This window comes from Chaetodon auriga, chromosome 17, assembly GCF_051107435.1.
Source record: "Chaetodon auriga isolate fChaAug3 chromosome 17, fChaAug3.hap1, whole genome shotgun sequence".
NCBI lineage: Eukaryota > Metazoa > Chordata > Actinopteri > Chaetodontiformes > Chaetodontidae > Chaetodon > Chaetodon auriga.
In genome coordinates, this window is record NC_135090.1 from 3,691,349 (window position 1) to 3,713,398 (window position 22,050).

General features: G+C 40.7%; 1 protein-coding gene across 1 annotated transcript in view; it reads right to left on the reverse strand.

Moving 5' to 3' along the window:
- LOC143335221 (retinoic acid receptor beta-like) overlaps positions 1–17,822 on the reverse strand; it is a 179,091-nt gene extending 161,269 nt beyond the window's left edge. The window contains exon 1 of the mRNA XM_076754487.1: positions 17,465–17,822. The gene's annotated coding sequence lies outside the window, so the exon portion shown is untranslated. The remainder of the gene's footprint in view (positions 1–17,464) is intronic.
- Positions 17,823–22,050: the final 4,228 nt, after the last annotated feature.

Here is a 22,050-nt window from a genome sequence, read left to right on the forward strand (position 1 = left end):
CTAAAGCTTCAAAAGGCATTATCAGATCATCACCTGTGTCAACAGCATAACCACACATAGATTAGACTGAATATGCTTTATCCAAGTGCTAAAAAAAAGTGACATCAGATTATTAAAATCACAAAGTTTTCATGTGACAACAGTGAATGTGTTCTTAACTAAAGTGCTATTATCACCATCAACAACCATTAGTGGTGAGTATTTCCAGACATCGTTTGTTGTTTTTTTGTTTGATTTCCTTTCTTTTCTGTTCCATTCAAGCATGCTTCTGGGTAATTCTTCTGGGAACAAGTAATCTTCTCCATGACGATAACCATGTTTTTACAGTAACTGCATCAGATTCAATTCTTGTAGAGAAAACCTAAACTAAAAGAATGTTATTTGTCACTTGAGACACCACATGTACACCATCAACTCCTAATTCTACATGATCCGGGAGAATAACAGTGCCCACAGAGCGGCACTGACAGCTCGATACACTCACACATGACAGAAAACAGAGAGGAAAAGTCCTCTCCTTTTTTCATCTATTCTCAAACTGAACAGGAATGTCAGGAATGTCTTCCCCAGGGCCAGAACTGTGTATTTACAGCGAGTGAAATGACCGAGCCTAATTAGCATTCCAGTTCTCTGTTACTGATCACGCTTCCCCCTCTACTGAATTTCTAACTAAATTTGGCAATAAAAAAGGCTTAATGATGCTCATGTGGAATCACCAGGCACTGAAATCACATTGTGAGAGCATGATAATTATTCAACTCAGGAAATGATACAATGAGCAATATGTGCAAAGTGGGAGACAATACAAACCTACAGTAAGTCAATGCTGAACAATTCCTCAACCTTTCTTTGTGGTACACAATGACATTATCCCCATCACTCAGCCTGTAAGTTAAAAGAATAGCTGAACATTCTTTCCATTGGTGATGAGGAGACTGATACTAATATCTGTGATTGGGGGAGAGCAGCTTTTAATTCAACCAATTATCAGGCAGACAGCAAAGTAAGCTATGAATGTAAATACGGTTCCTCCAGAACTCCTTCTTTTAAAAAAGAAATTACAGGTGGAATTAGATACACGTGATGATAGCAGAATATTAGCTGAAAAACGATCAAGTTAGTTAGAGTCAGTTATGCTTAGTTTGACTTTGATTTCTCACAATGTTTTTTAATCTTTTAAATGTTTACTGTGTTATAGAAATGCAAATCTCTGCATAATGTCTTCATATATAATGCAAACTAACACACATCATAGTGACTTATTTAGACTTCAAGTAAGCAGTAGCTAACCTACTTCCCACTGGAAATAGTTTGCAATAATGATTTCACTCAGCAATGATTGGTCTCACATAGTATGAAGACTGGAAGCAGCTAGCCAAACTCTATTCAAAGTGAAAAAAAATTCAGTGATTAGAATGGCCTATTACACAATGTATATTGTTTGCTTAACCTGTACTTTAGCAGAAATGTAGAAATGACATTGAATCATTTTAAATGTATGCCACAAGCTAGAATTATTTCTTGGCTAACAACAGCTGGGCCCAGTCACTGTGCAAACCACTTCTGGTATCATTGTGCATGTACAGAGACCAAAAACTGTGGCCACTGACCATGTCTGACCACCAGCACTGGAGCCGACACTGCACAGAAGTGCTGCATGTATGAAATTCATCAAGTAATATCCCAGGACATTATTTTCAACTCTGTGTGCTAGTTAGACGATTGAGAAATAACTTGTCAATAGTGTGCTTTAGGGCTGTTTGTCTGCACACTTATTAGCTTTAGACAGAGCAGACTAGCTGCGCTAGCTAAGCTAGGCTAACCACATCCTGACTCTAGCCTCATAGTTTAAACAGACATAAGATTGATATCAGTCTCCTCATCTCAGCTCTCTGAATAAAATGGACTGTAAATTGTCCAAAACGTTGAACAATTTGTTTCTTGATGTATCGTGTCATAAACTAGTCACCACCCTGCTTATTATTCTTTTAATATTGCGTTCAAGTATCTTATGGCATGTCAAGGCGAAAAGTGCTTCAGCCATGTTTTTCAGTTATCCATCTCAAGCATGTCTGACAGAACAGGTACTCTTCTGTTTTAACCAATCTAACAGTTTACCCACACATTTGAACACTTCAAGCTTCTCTTTGAGCACTGAAGCTGCTACTCTGCTAACATGCAGATGACACAGTGTCTCATGTGAAGACAAGGTCTTCGAAGTGCAATTTCTAGTCAAATGTTATGACAACACATTGTCATGAGTTTCTTGTTGACAGCCATTTTAGCACCAAAGTGATTGAAACGAGCAGAGTTCATTCAGTTAGTTCTCATGCAGTCAGACTGCTCTATATCAGCTCTCACAGAGGATGCTGAAGCTACACAGACCTAACTAACTGACAGGGCCATGGCCTGGCCTGCTGTGTCGCGACAGGAAGAGGGAGGGAAGGTGAGCAGGAAGGAGAAGTTCGAGGAGGACAGGGTGGAGTACAGAGTCATGTCCTTGCTTTGAACCAGCTTCCATCTATGCTAACTTTCCAAAAATAACCCCTGGAATGTCGTGTATGTGAGGCATAAATAACCCTGAGTGACAGTTAAATACCAGGGCGACGCTTGGTGATACAGTGCTCCCTCTGCTCGTCTTCATTGAGGAGGATTTTCAGGAACATATTGAATGGCTCTGGCTCCACAAGCTGAGAATCTGAAGAGGATTTTCACACCCTGCCCACCCCACCCCTCCCCTCTTATCATTGTCGTCTTTGAGGAGCAGGAGGGCAGGGGGGCGGCGAGGTGCCAGGGACACCCCCCTCGCCAGACACAGCGAACGGGTACAAACGCTTGGCACAGCGAGGCAACGAATTTGCCAGCAGCCACTCTGGCAACCATCGACTCTGAAGGTTCAGTGAGAGGTGAATCATCACTCACCAACAGTAAACACAGGAACACACTGCATGCTGTACAGTACACACTGCCGCAAGCTGCAACTGCAAATATCATCAACTGGAAATTACAAACCAAAATAATGAAATTCATGTTAAGTAGTAGCTATTGATAACAGTTGTGTGTCATGGTGAACTGAAGCTGCTGCTGGAACCGAGTGGTTATAAGTAAGTTAATGCAAAATATTTTCAATTTCTGTCATCAGTTATTACCTACGTGTTGAATATATGTTTCATTGGGACTATTTTGCTTTCATATAATCCAAAATCAGTGTCAAAACTTTGTATTTTCTTAAGGGCCCATACTGGTGGTGTCACACGTACCCAGGTAACTACAGATTGTCTGTATTTAAATTACTGCTGACCAGTATTGATTTCCACGCTGTCACTTCTTTCTGTTGAGTGTCAGAGGCTGTGACAGTCATGACCAATCACATTCACTACTTTCATCCGCCTTAAACACAGGGCTGTCCTCATCACACAAAAACAGTTCGGGAACCCCGTGGAGAGTTGTGCTCAGAGGAAGCATATTGTTGTCTCGGACGTGCAGGGATTCAAACATGACTACAACAGCTCAAATACACTGGCAAGAGTAGATGATGACTTTTTTTGTTAAATCCACAGTTTTGGATGTGCTGAAGATCGAGTGGTCATCATGTTGTCCTCGCAGAATCGTGCGTGATTTTGTCCTCACAATACAATAACCATCCACAGTTAAACACCACCATAATTCAAATGAAAGTAGAATGAAAATGCAGATTGTTTTTTGTTTATTTCTATTTTCTAACTATTTTTAGAGTTTAACTGAGTTAGATTTGACAGTTTTACATGCAAAAATGATTGCAAATAATCGTTGCCTGATTAATCATCATCATGCATATGATCTACAAATCATATGTAGATTAAGTTTGATTTTAGATTTTTTAAAATAACCATCTTTTGTTTGTGGGAACACAGCGACAACACACTTATAAAGTTTTAGCCCAACAATCTCTTTCTAGACTTGCTAAAAGCAGATGTGTCCAGCCGTTGCCCTGGCTACCTAGGATGGATATGGATGGAGAGACTGGAGGGGGGCCTGACAGGAACCGTCGGTCCAAAGACAAAGTTTTAATTTATCTACTGCTTTTCATGAGACTGTGTGAACTGCTGATTTTCAGCAGCAATTGTATTAATCAAAGTTTGACATGCACTGAGGTATCTGTGGAGTTTTTTTTTGCAACAATCCTTGTGCTGACCATGACATGTGTCACTACTCTAACTATTATTCTGGTTGGCTGGCATTGATAGGATAACAGGAATACAACCTTTTCTCAGCTGGTTGAAAAAAGTAGAGAAATCCCATGAGGTCTGTAAATCAGGATAAGAAATGCCAGGTTCCCCTCTGCTAAGATACAGTGTTCAGGAAACACAGCCACAAAATTAAGATAAGACAGTGTGATATACTTAAAACACAGCATTTGATCTACTGTAACGCATGTAAAATGCCAGCAAAAGTTCTAAAAGGACATGGAAGTGCAAGAGCTACTGGAAAACAGCATTCCATACATATTTTTACAGTGTTAAGTTTCATGTAGACTATTGAAATTTTTCCTTTCATGTGGTTTCCAGCTGTATTTTCAGCCATGCTGAAGGCATGGCATCAGGAATGGCAATGTTGGTTGGTCAGTCCACCTCTTTGGCCCAAACTACAATATCTCAACAACAACTGGACAGATTGCCAGGAAACTTTGTTCATTTATGGTTCCCAGAGGACAAAACCTACTTCATCTAGCACCGTCACAAGTCAAATGTAAAATTTGTCTAATATTTCACAGTAATTTCCATGACATGACCATTAGCCTCAGCTGTACTTTGCGTCTAGTCAGCATTAGCAAATGTTAGCATGCTAACACATTAAGCTAAGATGGAGTGAACAATTTGATTCAGTTGCTGAACAGCAGATCAAGAAATGAACAAATTCAGAGAATCTTTTTGTCTGACATCTACTTTTTGTCTTTTGGATTTGATTTTACAAGGAAGCAGCCTATCTCAGCTCTTCTCTAGACAGCGACGCGACTTCAGACATTTGAACGTCCTTGAACACATGACCAAGGAGAGTTTCAAAAATCAACACTGCTTGCATCCCCAGTACAACACAGACAACAACAACTGTGGAAAAGAATAAAACCAGCTAAATGTTAAATTATGTATTAAACCCATAAAGCAATTTTCAGGTCTCTGTAAGTTGCTTTTCAAAGCTCACTAAGATGAACAACTGCACATATGTGAAAATGAATATCATTTCAAATATATGAATCATTATTCATGCTATATAATTCAGAGTCTGTCTTATCTTTGTCCTGTCAGGTGTCTTGGATATTCAAACGACTGCAGGGGGAAAACAGGCATACAGGCTGTAATTAACCAGAGGATCAAACTAAAGAAATGATTCAGACTCACTATAATTAATGACTTGACTCAGCTCTCAGCAGGAAAAAGAACTTGTGTGTAAGCAGCATGAGTGTGTTCATCTGTTGTTAACTAGACTTACTCAAGTGTAGTTCATTAAGGCAGCCTACTTTCTGCATATTAAAAGGCAGTTAAGCCTCACTGCTGAGTGGTGAGTGCATTGGAACACAATTTTCCAGTGTAGTTGCTTTAATTACTTTCAGAAAAGCCCAGTATAGAAAAAAAATATACTGGAAAAAAAAATAAAATAGAGAAATAAAAAAGAGAAAAAGAAATAAAAGGAAGTGAGGGATGATGTCGAGGGAAACAGAAGCAGGAGGGAGAAGTGGAGTGAAGAAGGAGGGAAAGACTCGAGAGAAAATGAGGGTTTGTCTCTGCTCTTGCTACATTCACCATGAGACCATTATGTCATATATAAATCCACATGAAAGTTTGACAGCAACTTTGCTGCTGTGGTAGACACCACCTGTACTCTCCCATTTGGAGACAGAAACGACAGCAGAAAAAAATGAACTACTGAGCTAAAAAGACCTCACAGAAACAACCCAACAGTAAAAGAGATGTCCGGTAACTCTGCAGCACTGAACACTGCCTAATGTCTCTCCATTAGCATCTGATGCTCTGCTTTGTATTTGCTGGTTCTTTAATTGTGCTCAGTCAGAACACAAAGCATACTTTTGGGGGTTAAAGGTGAGTTATACTGTACTGGCAAAGAAGTGGTTTCTCAGGCTACTTGATCCAACAACCACTTCTGGTGAAACATAGTGTCAGCTTTAGATGTGACTGCAAACACAGTCAGTGAAAAGACTGGAGTGAGCTCAAATTGTATGCACTGTATTATAACAGTGTAATAAAGTTTACTACAGGGTTAGCATAGCAGACGGGGATCTAAATGAACTTAATCACCAATTTAGGAACTTTCATTGGGCTTGATCAGTCAATTAATTCATTACATTCTGACTTACAAAATAAATCACTAATTTAATGCATCAACTGGCAAAGTCACCCAAATTGACCTAAGTTTGACAGTCCCTGTCATATCTGCCACAGCTGCGCACTCATCCTCCTCAGCTCAGAATGACTCAATATTATCTGAGGAGTGCAGTGGTATGAGGAGTGGACTGGTCATATAGGTACATTTATAAGTTGTATACTGCTGAGCATGTGGTTAACAAAGTTGCCTTCAATTGAAATGAGTCTGAACAAAGGACTTGGGGCAGCAGTTTGCACTTGGACATAGCATGGCATTACTGTGCCAGTGGACTTCTGATAGATACTATATGTATGATGTAGTTTATTTAAACCCCTCCCATACCTGTAAAATCAGGAAAAAATGTCTTTCCAAGACATACCCAAAGTAAATTGAAAGCTGTTCTTGAACCATTTGGAGCACATCCATGGTTTAGAATGTAACCCTCTGAAGGTTTATCCCCAGCAGTCAGAATAACTGCGAGTGCTACCGGCACTGAGTAATAGAGGTTTGAAGACACTGAAGTAGAAGGTCCCACATGAATGCTTTGTGCAAATAGATGCCTGCAGATGACTACATCCAGACCTGTTTGCTCATAAAACACAAAGAGACCACAGCATGATACTATACCCAAGTCCAAGTTCAATAAAAATTGATAACAATAAAAAAGGCCATTCATAATACTTATTAATCTAGATAAATAGCTACATTTCTATCTATATTTAGGCCGTCTATATTCAGATTTATGTTTGAAGTATGAATTTCAATATTGAGGTCATTTACTACATTTATCATTTCAAACACTTGTGTAATACCATTATCAACACTGAATTTCTAGATTTGGCTGTAAATTACCCACTGAAGCAGCATATCCTTGTTTTTGGAAATTTTGCAAATAACTCAATCTTTACAGCAATGCAGCAGCCATTTTCAGACCAAGGCACACATGCTCACTGGAGTTAAACTGGAGAAAGTGAGGAAGATTAGCACATTATTGTTATCAGTCCATGGATTATTATAGTGTTTTAGACAAAATATTTCACTCTTTGCCAATGTAACCACACCATTTTCGTCAGTGTTACCCATTGCTGGATTACTATGAGAGTTCATTGGTTGTCCTGCACCCATTGTGATTGTGTTCGCATCAATCAAATCACAAGAATCTTAGCTTTATAATGATGTATGACATTAGCACAAACCTAAACGTAGCACTTATGTCAATAGATGGCAGAGGTTTACATGACATTGATTATTGGCTTGAGTTCAAAAAAAAACAATCAATCAAAAACATAAATTTCCAAAAACTCCTTTCAGTCCAACAATGTTTTGCATTATGTGACATTCCCTGAATTGGGAAACCCCACTTATTCAGAGCTGTGAGAAGGTGTAAAACAAACACGGTGTATGTGTCAATGTTGTTTGACCTTTAAGCTCAAACAGCAGTGAGTGAGAAGGGACTGACAAAGAGTACAAGTGATTTACCACAGCCTCCAAAAGACACATTACAGCACATGAATATGCCAGAGTATTAGGTAACCAAGAGGATTATTCAGATGAGAATGAGAGTCATTTGCATTGCAAATTAAAGCAGTATTTAAAGCAGAGTAACATGCCCTTCAAATAACTTCTGCTGCAGAAAAATCCCAGTTCTCCTCCCTTTTAAAACAGTTATAAGGTGGGAAGTGCAGCACATGAAAGAGTCAGCGCTTCCACTGAACATCACTATCACACTGAATTATCAACGGCTCGGCCTCCTCTCTTAGATATGGCAGACTGTGTCATAATCATTTCATGGACAGTTTTGTGAGGGAATTCAACATGTGATTAATTCATTAAAATCACTCTGTGTTCCTCCCGCAGGTTAAATGGCTTAAAAAATCAATAAGCCCTTATGATGAACTGTGTGTTGCTGAAACTGTACAGGGAAGTGGAATGAAGATGCAGTGTCATGCCGTGTGCCAGTATTGTGCTTGTATGTGGGTGATTTTATCATGTCTGTGCCACTGTGGATGTTGAAGGTAATGGAGGAAGAGGAATGTTCAACTTGATGATTGATAAAAGTTACACAAATGCCAAAATGTTCAAGCATGTATCATCGGGTCAGAATACTTCCACCATGCATCTATGCATGTAATTGATATATATGCTATGGGATCAGTGCTTAAAGTGGGTCAGTAATCGTGGTATGGAGTACTGGCACATTCAGTTTCTGCCCTGTAACCATCACTCAGTGCTGTCACTTTCTAATGAATGAAGGTGATCATGGCATAGTTACTGCAGTGAGTAAAATAGGACTGCTCAAACTGCTGCAAGAGGAAGCAAAAATGTGAAGTTGCTGTGTGAGGTACAACATGTTATCTAACTTAAGCTGGGCTCAGACTACAGGAGTTTTAAAATCCTGACCGATTTTGAAATCCGGTTGCATCATGCACATAAGGAGAAACTTCACAGATGTTCTTCTCTCTAATCTCAAACATGCACACACTACAAAATTTAAAAGTAATAACACACACACTCCAGGATATTATTAAGATTATCATGGCAGAGGGAGCAACGCACCACCTCACGTGATCTCACATGATCTCATCACACCTGTCAGCATTGGGATTTGAAAACACAGGGAATTTTCTGGCACCCCACCCTGGGCTACCCCACCACCCTGAGCACTGTCCACACACCATTTACATTTGAGACAATGAATCCTAAAATCATCATGAGGCCACCACTTGCTTTAAAATACCAGAGCAACAAGGATTGGGTTAACTAGTTCCTACATTAAGTGACTACAGTTCGGTGGTCAGAATCAGATATCTGATTGAAAGTGAAATGCTGTGAACATCCCTGCATTAAATAAATGAAAACAAAGTGCAGATAAATTCAGCACTTAGTTTATTTATGTGTTACTTGAAGGATATTTACACATCACTGACACATTTTGAGAGACAGTTGGTAGAAGAGGGTGATCATGGCAATGGATGGCAGAGACAGTATAAATGCAGTCGTTGGTGGAGCATGTTTCTGCATGTTTTGTCGCTTTTCCCTCCATGTTATACATTAAAATACATGTGGCATATTTTACAAAAAGCATGACTTTGACAAACTTTTATCCTTTAGGCAGTTACTCCATCGCTCTCACTTCATCCTTCTTGTTCTTGCTTTTCTACTTGTCCATCGATGTTACAGCTAATATTCTACATACTGCCATCTGCGGTTATGTCTCCCATTAAAAAAATATAAGAATATGGGAGATTTACAAGAAAATATTTAAACTGGAGGATAGCAGGAGAAAAGGATGAAAGGCTGGAGAATCCCAGGAAAAATGTAGATGTAAAATGTAGAGGCAAATGTAAACAAAATGGAGACTGCCGTGGTGCAACAACTTGCTGTAGTAATGCTTTGTAGTGACAGTAAACAGAAGCAGCAGCAGCAGCAATGAGTCTATGAGCAGTTCAGGAGTTTTAATCTGTAAACACCTCACATTAACACATAATCTGCGCCGATCATCAGGACCAACCAAGAGCCCAAATCATCCTTCTCTTCTTGGTGGGAGGAGTGACTAGGCCCAAAACTCCTGCAGTCCAAGGCAGGCTTCAGATTTCTGCCAACATCCCTTTTCCATTAAGTTACGTTTATATAGTATGAATTTAGAGCACTGAATATGTTTTAAAAGAAAAGTAATGCCACTAGAATTTTTTTTTTTCTTTTTTTGGCATAATTTAATCTTATAAACCTAATTATTTTCAACCAGGACTTTAGGTAATTGAGAAACTTTTAAGTTATAACTTTTGTATAAAGCTACGTGTTATTTCAGTGCGTCTGAGATTATTATCACAGCAATCATTATATCAACATTTAGATTCAAATCAGATCAGACTTAAGATACACAATGTTAGTGGACTCAGCTCTGGATCAAGGACAGGAGTATCAAATGAAAAAGTACTCTCTATATTAAAACATGTAATTCTTATGTCTCCAAATGATGTACTGTATATATCCAATTAAGGCTTCTGGTGAGTACTGACACCTTTGCTATTCCACTTCAAGCACTCTATCAGACAGCAATACAAGAACTTCCTGTAAAAGTACACCTCATCTGGACAGACACTGGTGTATTCTTTTTCACAGAAGCAAATAAGCCCTTCCTCAGATAGGACACGATTCAGAACGATGGAAGTTGGGGAAATAAGATGCACAATGTCTTCTTTTGGAGTTATTGTTTCGATACCCCACCCATTCCCCCTCCATTGTCATCAGCGCCAGCTCCTTATCTGGCTAATGAAGCATAGCAAACACGCTGATGCAATTTTTACATAAGGTTCACGGAAACAAATCAGTATGCCGGTTAAGTTCAGTCTTCTACTGAACAAGATATCTTTCATTCATTATTGATGTTGTGTGAGAGGAGCTTTCCCCTGAAGGCACACTAGGATTCCCATAGCCAGACTCGGCATCAAAGGCTTCTCTATAATCTTGTCTTCTCTTTTCCCACCCCTCCACTCCCTGACTCTCCACATTACATGGTCCATCTTACTCATTTACTGCTTTCCCTCGCCATATGTGTTTAATTATGCTATCACTTGTAGTAGATAATATGATAGCAGGATGAACAGTGCAACGTCTGCTATTTGTGATATCCTTATTAAGTGTTAAATTCCCATGTATAAGAGCATTGATTGTACATGGATGGATGGCACTGTGTAGCTAACATTGTTTCATCTCTGCATTATCTTACTAATTTACAGTGCATATTAGCACACTGTGCACAAGGCAATATACCCGCCAGGGTTTGGAGTTGGACTCGGTAGACTTGTGCACTTAAGAGTCAGGTATGCCTCTGCATGAAGGTGTTGCTGCAGCAGCAACAGACATGTCATCTGTGTAGAACTCCAAGATTCTATTTAGACCTGCACTCACCTAGCACGGAAACACTAGAGATTTAAGTGGCAGTCCAAATGTTTCCAACCTGTGGCCACAATCCGAAAAAGTGATGAAATAATAAACTTGAAAACTTGTTATTCACAAACAATAATTAACTTGAAAAGCTGAATTTGCTAATGTTAAGTGGCTCATAGACTTACTAAATAATTAACTTGATAGCTGATGTAACGTACTGCAGGTGATGTTTTTCATTTCAACCAGTCAACAGACGCCCAGCTTGAGAAGCTTGTTATCATTAAGTGAAGGACTTAATTTGACTTTATATTTACCAACTCTAAAGAACAAGGAGACATAAAAGATGTGATTTATTATTACTTATTACAAGCATCAGAACCAAACAGAAAATAGAAGCAGCCACTGGAACACAGGCTGCCTTTATGCATCCAACGGTCACGATCTGAAAGCTTCTACAAACGTATCCAACGAATGTGGCCTTCTTTTCTTTTAAGGACATACTTGTGTGTCCTTTGTAGCCCTCAGTATTCCAGAGTCCCAGGCATTGTATAAATTGTGAAGTTCAGGGTTTCTATTTCTGTCTTCAAGTACAAAAGACAGCTCTTGAAATGGGACATAGCTGTAGTTTTGGGTAGGTTCTCCTTATTGAGTATTATAATGTCACTGCAAAATGGCATTCATTGACAAAAAATTCTAAAGCGATGATGGTGGAGGGAATGGGAATAATGGGAATGGGGATGTTTTTGCTAGACAAGAGTTAGTTTAAGTAAGTAGAAGATAAGTCTATTCTTAGACCTGATTCATCTGGTCTTTTTAGCCATGTTAGAGGTGATGAGGGATGACCATGTTGGCCCATTGGTCCACCACTTTGTCCAGACTCAGATATCTGAACAAATATTCAGCGAATTGCCTTGAAATCTGGTAAACACATTCATGTGCCCCCAGGATGAATAGCAATCACTTTGGTGTTCTGCCAAGTTTTAGCACCATCAGCATATCATAATTTGTCCACTACTAAGATAACAGCAAAACTAATGACATTCCCTTCAGTCTCAGCTTTACTTTGTGTTTTGTGGTAATGCTAACACACCAAGATGCTGAATGTGGTAAACATTGTACCTGCTAAACATCAGCATGTTAACATTGTCAATGGCTGGAGACTCTTGGTCTAAGGTCAACAAACAGCTGCATACCATCTTTATTGTGGTGTCCAAATAGCCTGCATAGTCTCCACATGTGTCTATGCACATACAGCACTGGTACCACAGACACCAAGGACTCCGAACATTCAGATGCAGAAGTAATGCTCCCAGAGTAACCAGGTCCATTACTTAGAGCAAGACACTAAGGGTCTGTGTTCACTAAAAACCTCTTGATTTTTCTTCGAAAACTTCACCGTCACTGACCTCTTTCTTGCACCTAATACGGAGAGCCTTAAACTCCTCTTACATTTAAAAACTTTACTTTTTTGCAGTGATAGAACAAACCAATTAGCTTCTGGTACTTACATACTGAGTAATGCTCTCTGTTTGAGAAGAAAAAACTTGATTGCAGGTCTACTGTTGAACAGACTGTCCATGACTTACATGGTTGGGCTCACACCGCCATAGTTTGGAGTTCCATTCCTAGGAGCAAGGCGAAGACATCGCCATGGTTCTCATCCTGGTATGCAGGGAGTGGGTCTCCAAATCATTACATAGTACCACTGTTAATAACAGCCTACAAGACATATTCATCATTAGAAGCAATTGCAGTCAATCTCTTTCTGACATAATATTTGGCTCCCTGACACCTCTGCTCCTCCTCTTCATCTTGAGATGTGTGGAGGGGAACATGTTGAGTACTCTGTGGTATTTGTGAAGCAGTGAGTGGAGGCTCTCAGGGGGGCAGGCAGGAACTGTCACCCCCTCACAGACAGTTAGCCTCAGCACACACCCTGGGAGTGAACACAGCTGCCTCAGCAAACAGAGGGCAAAAATAGAGAAGTGAAAGGAGAGGAAAAGAATTGGAAGGGAAAATTCATGATACTGTACATACGCAATAGAGCACGGGGGGGAATGTCTGGCCTCCAGGCCGTATACCGCCGAGAGGCTGTTTGATCCAGCCCGCAAGGTAATTTATAAATACACCGAGCAACTCACAAATACAAAAAAATGTCTAGACAGCAAGTACTCTTTCAGCGATTAAAGAAAATAGCATAACATAGTAGACTAACACGTTTTTCTGAGTGGTCATAGTGGTGACATTGGTTACACAGTGTTGTAACAGTCACCACAACATACATCATGGCGGCTGTCAAGAAAACAAAAGTAGATGAGGAGTATCGCACTTTCCAACAGAAAGTTACAAGAGTCTGTGTGATTTGACCTTCATGGTGGACATTATCAAGTACCTCTGAAAGCTGAACCTCAAGCTCCAGTCAGCTTCTCAGCTCTCTGCTTTCAATGTGAAATCAGTTGAAGGGAAATTAAAGCTGTGACAAGTGCAAGTGGAAAGAGGAATTTTTCCTACTCTGCACGAACAAAAGCTGCTGTGACATATGAATATGCTGCTAGACTCCATTCTGCTCACAGCTGACTGACCCAAACCTGGAAAAGCAGCTGGAAGTAGCATCATCATCATCACTACCATCTGATGCCTCATCAAAGAGAAGCAGTTCCAGCCATCGTCCCAGAGGTTAGTGTGATATGTGTTCAGTAATTTAGTATGGCCTTTGTAGGATGTTCTAAAAACTGAAATGGCCCCTAATAGTAAACAGTTTCTCCACCCCTGCTACTGAGCTTGCTTATAAAAGTCATTTGATTATTAAATTATTTTTATGGGATTAATTCTTAATTTAAAGGCACCAACATATTCAAGGTCTTTCTCTCATTAACAGGTATATTATTCTTCACCAAAGAGCAGCCACCCCTAAAAGAATTTCATTAGTCTGAGTTTCAGAGTCTCATTATAGCCTACATGTTTTTAAAAAGGTGTTCACACAAGAATGCAAGATTCAGAAGGAAACAGTGAATTTATACATTTTGGAGTCCCAAATCCAGACCAAGCTAGACTTAATGTTTCGAGTCCTAAACAAGCCATTAGGCCTAATTCACCAAAATGTATTTGAACAGCAATAATGCAGTGAATTTACAGAAATAATGAATGCTGAAAATGTTCTACTTATACTTTAAGATCAGGCGTGCCTCGGTGTCTAAACCCTGTGACACAACTCCACTTTGTATGTGAGCTGAATGTTTCTCACGTTTCTGTCTGTTTTCTGTCAAGCACAGCAGAGTCTTTAAAACAAAATGTGATAATCTGTCATATCATCTGTTCTCTATCAGCTGGTCTGCACTGTCAGCGTTTCCTTCAGCCCAGTGTGACTGGCTGCTGCTGGGTTGATTCAAAGTCTACCCGTTGTCAAGAAGATAAATATCGTTTTTCTTCACAAGGCTTGAGGAGGATATCATTATCAAGTCCAGATGACGTCATGTGCCACTGGTGTTGGCTTCAGACTCATGACGCGAGTCCAAGTCACAATATCACATTTTAGTGTGTGTTTCCTTCCACGTCAGTATGAATCTAACAAGTCACTTTGCTACTTCAAGAGAATTTTCACACACAATGACTTCATGTTGTTTAGTATTGTAGTTTATACTGTGCACATACATTTTTGATGTCATTTCTCTGACTGTCTCTGACCCCTGTTGGGAATCAATACATTTTATCTGATCTTAATTAAAAAACAACTTTATTAAGAGGCACAAGATTTTCTATCTCATAATATAAACATATTATAGTATATATAAAAATAATTTTGACAGAGGGCTGTTCCACAAGAGAGAACAGATGAGATAATATAACAGAACACTTTGGGGTTAAGTTAATATTGTACTTTAGTGAAGCAAATTCTGACAAATCTGTAATTTAGGCTTAACAGTTTATTCTTGACCTTGGAAACAGCAGTTGACAAAACAATCTCCCCTCAACTTCCACTTTCTCACTTGCTGTGGCTCTTTGGATGATGTCACACTTTTCTAGGTTGCCCGATTATCATAGATCTGATGATCCATTATTCATTAGCGTTTTTAGGATTTCTCATCAAGTTAAACATTTTACTCAACTTTAAGCAGTAAGAAGACTTTTAATCTCAACTTTGTGATTAATCCAATGACACACAACCGGCTAATGTGCATCGCGGTATATGTTACAGCACACAAATTAGAATTCAACGCTTACTCCTCAAACACAGTTGAGTCATTTGAAGCCTATACTCTCTGACAGTGCAGTGGAGAAAATTCTAGCACTGTAATAAGGTTGAATCTGTTTTTTAAAGAGGCCTGAGTTTCATCCTCAGAAGACTTAAATGGGATGAGACAGAGAAGCAACAGCGATGTCTTTGAAACTCAGCTGAGCATCTCTGACTACAGTGAACTGCCCTTCAGAATGTCACACAGCGCTGTGATAGATCTCTTCTTATCCCTGAGAGCATTTTGCCACCTACTGACTGTTAGTGGTAATCACATGACTAATCACATTTCACACGCACTTTCCTCACACAAGACATGCAGGGTGCAGTCGCAAAAGTTTGTGTTATCCATGATTAAAATCACATTTGAAAAATCCATGACGACAAATGTGAGGAGTCAATGTTTTCCTGTCCAAAAATGTGCGGACACTGAGCTTTGAAAGGAGAGAGAGAGGAAAAAAAAACTTGGAAAAAGAAGAAAACCAGGCCCACCTCTGAGTAATGTAAATCACGAGAAAATAAAAATGTATGGAATAATTAAACGCTTTGATTTGGGCACAAGGCTCAACATGAAAGCAGTAAAGAAACACTTGAATCACTGATGGAATTAAGCACATTATTAATGTAGGCTTACTTCAGGCTATTGCATCTCTGAGGTTCATCCTTTGATATCTTCCAAAGTCATTAATATTGCATAGTGTAGCTGAAGTCTTAATCACCAGATCCACCAGTGTATAAAGCACTACTTTTTATCCTGAGAGAGGATTTCTCACAGAAATAAGTTGCAGACAATATCAAACCAGCAATCACTGAAGCACAAACTGCCATTGACTTTGAAATCCCCATTGACAGCATGTCATTCTGTCATGGCTTCGTTTCCCCCTGATGGCATTTCACAGAGGACAATGCTGCGGTGCGCATACAAGTGGGTTAATTAAAAGATTCATAAGTCAATCAGAGAACATTAACATACTCGAGAGTGGTTTCAATGCACAGGGTTCAGCGCGAGAAAACATCAAAGGGTTTAAACTGCAGGCATGAAAGGCATGGGAAATGAGCTTTCAAAAGGAGAGGCACTGCCAAAGCCTGCAGGAGGAGAGGAGCCTCTCGCTGACTCTCAGGTACTCTGAGCCTCACACCCCACCGGCTGCAGGAGGAGGGGGAGCAGGAGAAGAGCTCAAACAATCATGCCTTGTTTTTTAAATCATCCTCTCTGTTTGTGGATCAAGGCACATTATTGCTTCTTATACCCAATTCTGAAATGTACTTCTATAAAGTGTTTTCTGTGGTGCTGAAATATGAATAAATGCATTAAAACCAGTTCTCCTTTCTTGAACATCAATCGTATTTTTTTTTTTTTTTTTTTCAAACACTAACATGAAAACCTACACTTGCAAAGCTTGAATGCTGCTGTGGATGCTTTTGTGTAGTTTCATGTGAACAGTGCATGCTGGGTGTTTGTGCTGTGCAGAGTAACAAATATCCATGATGCATCACTGCACTTTGCTGGACTTTTACAGAATTTTACGCTGGTCACTTGTGGGTTGCAACAGGTAAGTACCATCACGTTCGCAACCATCATCTTCATCGTCATCATCATCCAAGCTGTAACCGCCAACGCACCGCATTCATTCTTGATGGCCATGAGCATCATTGCTAAATCAAAACTAAAAAGGCAAGTATGGTGCCACTGAAGTTGGCTGGATGTTGTGGCTCCACGGTCCAAATCTCTGTCACTTCCACACGCACCAAAACAAACCCGTCAGGTGCCTGGATGAAAGCAGCCACGCGTCATAGCCTGACCCACTTCACCCATCGACACTGAGCCCCGCACATGACAGCTCTGATAAGCTGCAGCATATTTCCACGTCGCATAACTTTTCTGGTGTGTTTTTAGCATATATCACAAATATTTATACGCCTCAAAGAGTCATCCGCCCCAGTATTTGCTTAATCCAGACATGACAGCGTGAAGAAACTTACCCGCATCCCGCAGCTGCTCCTGACATCTTAATTTCAAACTTGTATCCTTAGTTGCTGCTCCTCGCCCTCAGCAGCTTAACCTTTGCCCGAATGCAGCCGAGCGGTGAGGAGAGTCGCCGTTATTTCCTCTTGGGAAGGTGAGGTGAAGTCCTTTTGGCACAGGGTACCCGACCCGACGGCGCGCAGCCGCTGCTCTCACACCGAGCGCTTTATTATTTCTAACGGGCGCGCGACCGCAACACGGCAATACGGGGTCTAACCCAGCGTGATGGGAGCGCTCGTTAAGCTGACACTGTTAACCACATGACACGAGCATTTAGGTGGCGCTCACCCACACAACACAGTTCGTCTTCACTGTGACTTCAGCGCGGAAACGTTACAGAATGTCTGGAGTGGAGAACTATGGGCTGAATTCCGCTTGAAATGGGGGGTTATGACATAAATGTTGGAAGCATATCCACAGCTTTCCTTCACTGCACCAAACGTTCATTATTATTATTATTATTATTATTATTATTATTATTATTATTATTATTATTGCTGTTTGCTGTTTCAGTATTCATAGCAGGGACGGGGAACGTGGGGAAGGGGAACACATGCTGCACCATGGCTCGTCTGTGCTCCATGTCCTGTTTGAATGGTGAGAGCATCTCACTCCACTCGCGTAACATACCTGCTGCTGTGAGGGAGCGGGGACGATAATTACACACTGTTAAAGTCCCAAGACGCCGGCAGAGCAGGCGTAGAATAACTCAATGAAACACGGCGGTGTTAGATAGAGGAGGGTATCGCATGACGCGCGGGTGCGCACAGCAAGCGCACTTTCACATACCCACACACAGAGAACTTATGACGGAGGGGCGGTGGGGAAGACTATTATGCACTGTGGCAGTCTACAATAAACTCGTGCAAATAAGTTCTAAGAGAGCCTATAGGCACATGCCAGCGTGCAGTGCATGCAGCAGGCTCACAGTGACGGCTGTGTGTGCGTTCACTGTACGTGCTCCCAGCCAGCAGTGTGCTGGTTGTGCAGCACGTTCAATCGTGAACGAGTTAACAGAAAAGTCAGACGAATCACGCAGAAAGAACCCAGTAAAAGGACACGGTGTTCGCCCGTGATGCTGCTGCTGTATGCATGCTTTCCACAGTCATTCCTCTGAGGAGAGCAGCGGAGGAGGACAAAGCTCTGTGGACGAACACCAGGTGGGGGGTCCTCCCCTGCTGCACGTACCTGTGTGATATCCACACAGCCAGTGAGTTGAACGCTGCTTTTGTCAGAGAGCCTCCTTAGAATGAGGTTTTTATCATTTAATATTTGTACCCTCAAGGTTCTATGACTTTTGATTTTTTATTGAAGGATTTTATTAAGGTTTCATGATCGATATGAACACGCATAGCATTTTATTATCAGAATTATAAAGATGCTCTGTGATCATCAAAATCTTTTTTTCTAGTGTTCTTGACAGCTCCATACTTCTCTAACTTGTAATTAAAGCCTTGGATTGGCCTCATTAACAGCTCAGTCTAATCAGCACGGCTGTGTTGGACAGGCTGTCCATGGTGGGCCACCACAAAGAAGTGATACCTGTGGAGGGGATGAAGAAGAGATCCCTGCCTACTTGAAGATTTCAAGATGTTTTTTTTACAGTAACAGTATACAAACTAATTTATATAGTCTTTTCTTACTTAATGTCACTCAACAAGACAAAGGAATAAGACTGTCATGTATTTGTGTAGTCATCCCACTGAGCAGGCATCCAACCCACGGAGTGTCCTTGAGCAATAAGGCACTGGATCCAAAGAGCAGAATACAATTTAAAAGCGCATTTTCACGCAAAAAAACATCAGGGATATAACACAGTCAACCTGACAGTTAGCTTTTCTTCTCTGCAGAGAACGTCAGTCACTGGGTGGCAGAGGATGACAACATTTCTATCTGGGCTCCATTTATTTGAAATCAGTTCCTCAGAAACTGGACAGCACTGGACATTTTTAGAGTTGGGAGGGTTAATTTACTTTTAAAATTCAAGAGATTCAAAAACACTTTATTGTACACAGACGCTCGATGCACAGCCATGTCCACGTACAGCAGAGGACACAGAGAGAACAGAGGAGGAGGTGGAAAGAAGGATACACTAATGTGTTCTCCTACGTTGTGTCCAGTTTTAGCATTTATAGTGTCCAATGCTTCTCCATGCACACTTTCTTTGATTTAAAGATGCCTCTGTGAATTAAACCCACCCACACAGAAGTAAGAGCTGTCATTGGTCAGGACAGGAGGATCCTTTCAGCCTCCAAATGTCCTCCATAACATCAACCTCACTGCTTCAACATTGTGAGAGAAAACTTTGAATTGAATTGTGTGTGTGTGTGTGTGTGTGTGTGTGTGTGTGTGTGTGTGTGTGTGTGTGTGGGTGGGTGGGTGGCCAGAGGCCAACAGCCGATCGCACTGGCTGTGAAACATTCAGGGAGCAAATCATTTGACAAATTCTAATTCACATTTATGCACTTTGTTATATGTGGCAAGCTGTCATTTAGTCCATATTAGTTGAAGAAAATAAGAACAATAAATATGACAGGCTCTTTGTGGTTTGTGATTATTTGAGTGATTGTAAATGTGTTTGGACAGTAAAGCACAGATCTATGTGAGGCAAGATAAGGCAAGTATATTTGTACAGAATCATTAAATCATAGAGGTATTCAAAGGTAAAGAAATGCATAAAAACATCAATTAAAAACACAGTAAAAGGGGAGATATAGAGGACCCTGTGGCCTAGTGGTTGTGCTTATACCATACAGCTGCTATGTCCCTGGTTTGATTCCAGCCATGGACCTTAAAGGCATCTCACTGGTGCAGCGAAAGTGCCCTCTTGGATGACCCTATGGGGCAAGAAAATGTGAAAATGCCCTCTCAGGGGCCCTTCTGGTGGAGAAAATGTGATGCAGCATCATACAGGTTTCCCTTCACTCTAGAATGGAACAGTTTCACCATAAATTCATCCATCACTGTTGCATTTGATACCCCTCTTTTCTCCCACTGCTTCTTAGCCATGTTTCCTGTCTGTGTCTCTACTGTCACAACTGAATAAAGCCCAAATGCCAAATCTTCAGATTTTCAAAATAGGAAAATAAAATTATAATAAATACATTAAATAAGATCAAATAAAAAAAAACAATACAAATGATAACAAACCAGCTGTGGTGGGTCCACCATTATTGTTAACACGTTTTCCTTCAGCCAGTCCTACTTTACTGTGTTTGATTGTATTTTGACAAAACTGTCTGAACTAAGAAACTCATGACATGTGGCTGAATGTGCCTCCAAAGGGAAAACTGTAGAAAATGCTTTTTGTATCAAGCTAAACGTATAACAAAATACTGCAATAAATAAAATATGTTAAAAGTCCTTACAGTGGCTACATGTGTAATTGTACACATGTATACAGTTAAAGCAAGAGTAAAATTTCTATCCACAGAAACAACAAAATTGCATGTTTTCATGCCAGTGAAAGCATCTCTTTAAAATAATAATAAATAAAAGTGCACAATCAGCCCACTCATACATGGTTTAGATTAAGGTTAGAGTTGGACAAGTAGTGGTTATGGTTATGGTTTGTGTCAGTCTCCAGGAAATGAATGTAAGTCTATGTAATGTCCCCAAAAGTGATGAAAACCTAACGTGTGTGTGTGTGTGTGTGTGTGTGTGTGTGTGTGTGTGTGTGTGTGTGTGTGTGTGTGTGTGTGTGTTGCCTGTTGCCTGTGAGAATGTGCCTGCTGATTAGCTGCACAGATTTATTAAGCAACACCTGTCCACTCAGGAAAGGAGAGCGGTGATTGGCCTACTGTCTGGGAAGTGGGGGCTCTTTGTTATGGGGTTAGTTTTCTTCTGGTGGGTGTGTAGGCCTGGGTACGAGGTGAAACAGTGCAGAGACAGACGGCAAGCGGCCAGCCGAGTCCGTGAGGGGAGTCAAGAGGGAGTGAGACCAGTGTAGCTGAGCCAAACAATCCCTGGTGACCAGAGCACGGCGGCAGAGTGCTGCAGGGGTGCACATGACAGAGACCAGAGTGACTGAGCAACGACCACAAGTCATGGAGCCTCTGCAGCACATCACTGTGGGCGCACACCTGACAGAGTGAGAGAGAGAGAGAGAGAGAGGTGCTGTGGGATCTGTGGAGAGGTCCTCCACTTAATTCTGCGTAATTTCGGAAGTTATTGTGCCAGCTTTCTTCAATACAGTCACAAGGGAATATGCACAGCTGCTTAAACTCACCATATGTTTGGTTCAAATAGCTGTTTGTTTTAGTTTCTCAGTTTGGTTTTGCTGTGGGCACGTGACTCATTTGTTCCCAAATTTGTGCTTGTTTGATTTAAATTATGAATTAATTGACCCACAGCGTTCTTAGATAAATATCCCTGGTTGTACTCTTAAGTTGTTTATTTAATGCACATTTGAGAGGCATCAGGAGCCACCTGTGAAAACGATTCTGTGCTTAATTTGGCCTCTAATGGATCCTCGTTATCCCCAGCTCCTGGACATGGCCTTGTCTGGCTCGATCACATGGGAGGAGGACAGGCTGTTTCCTGA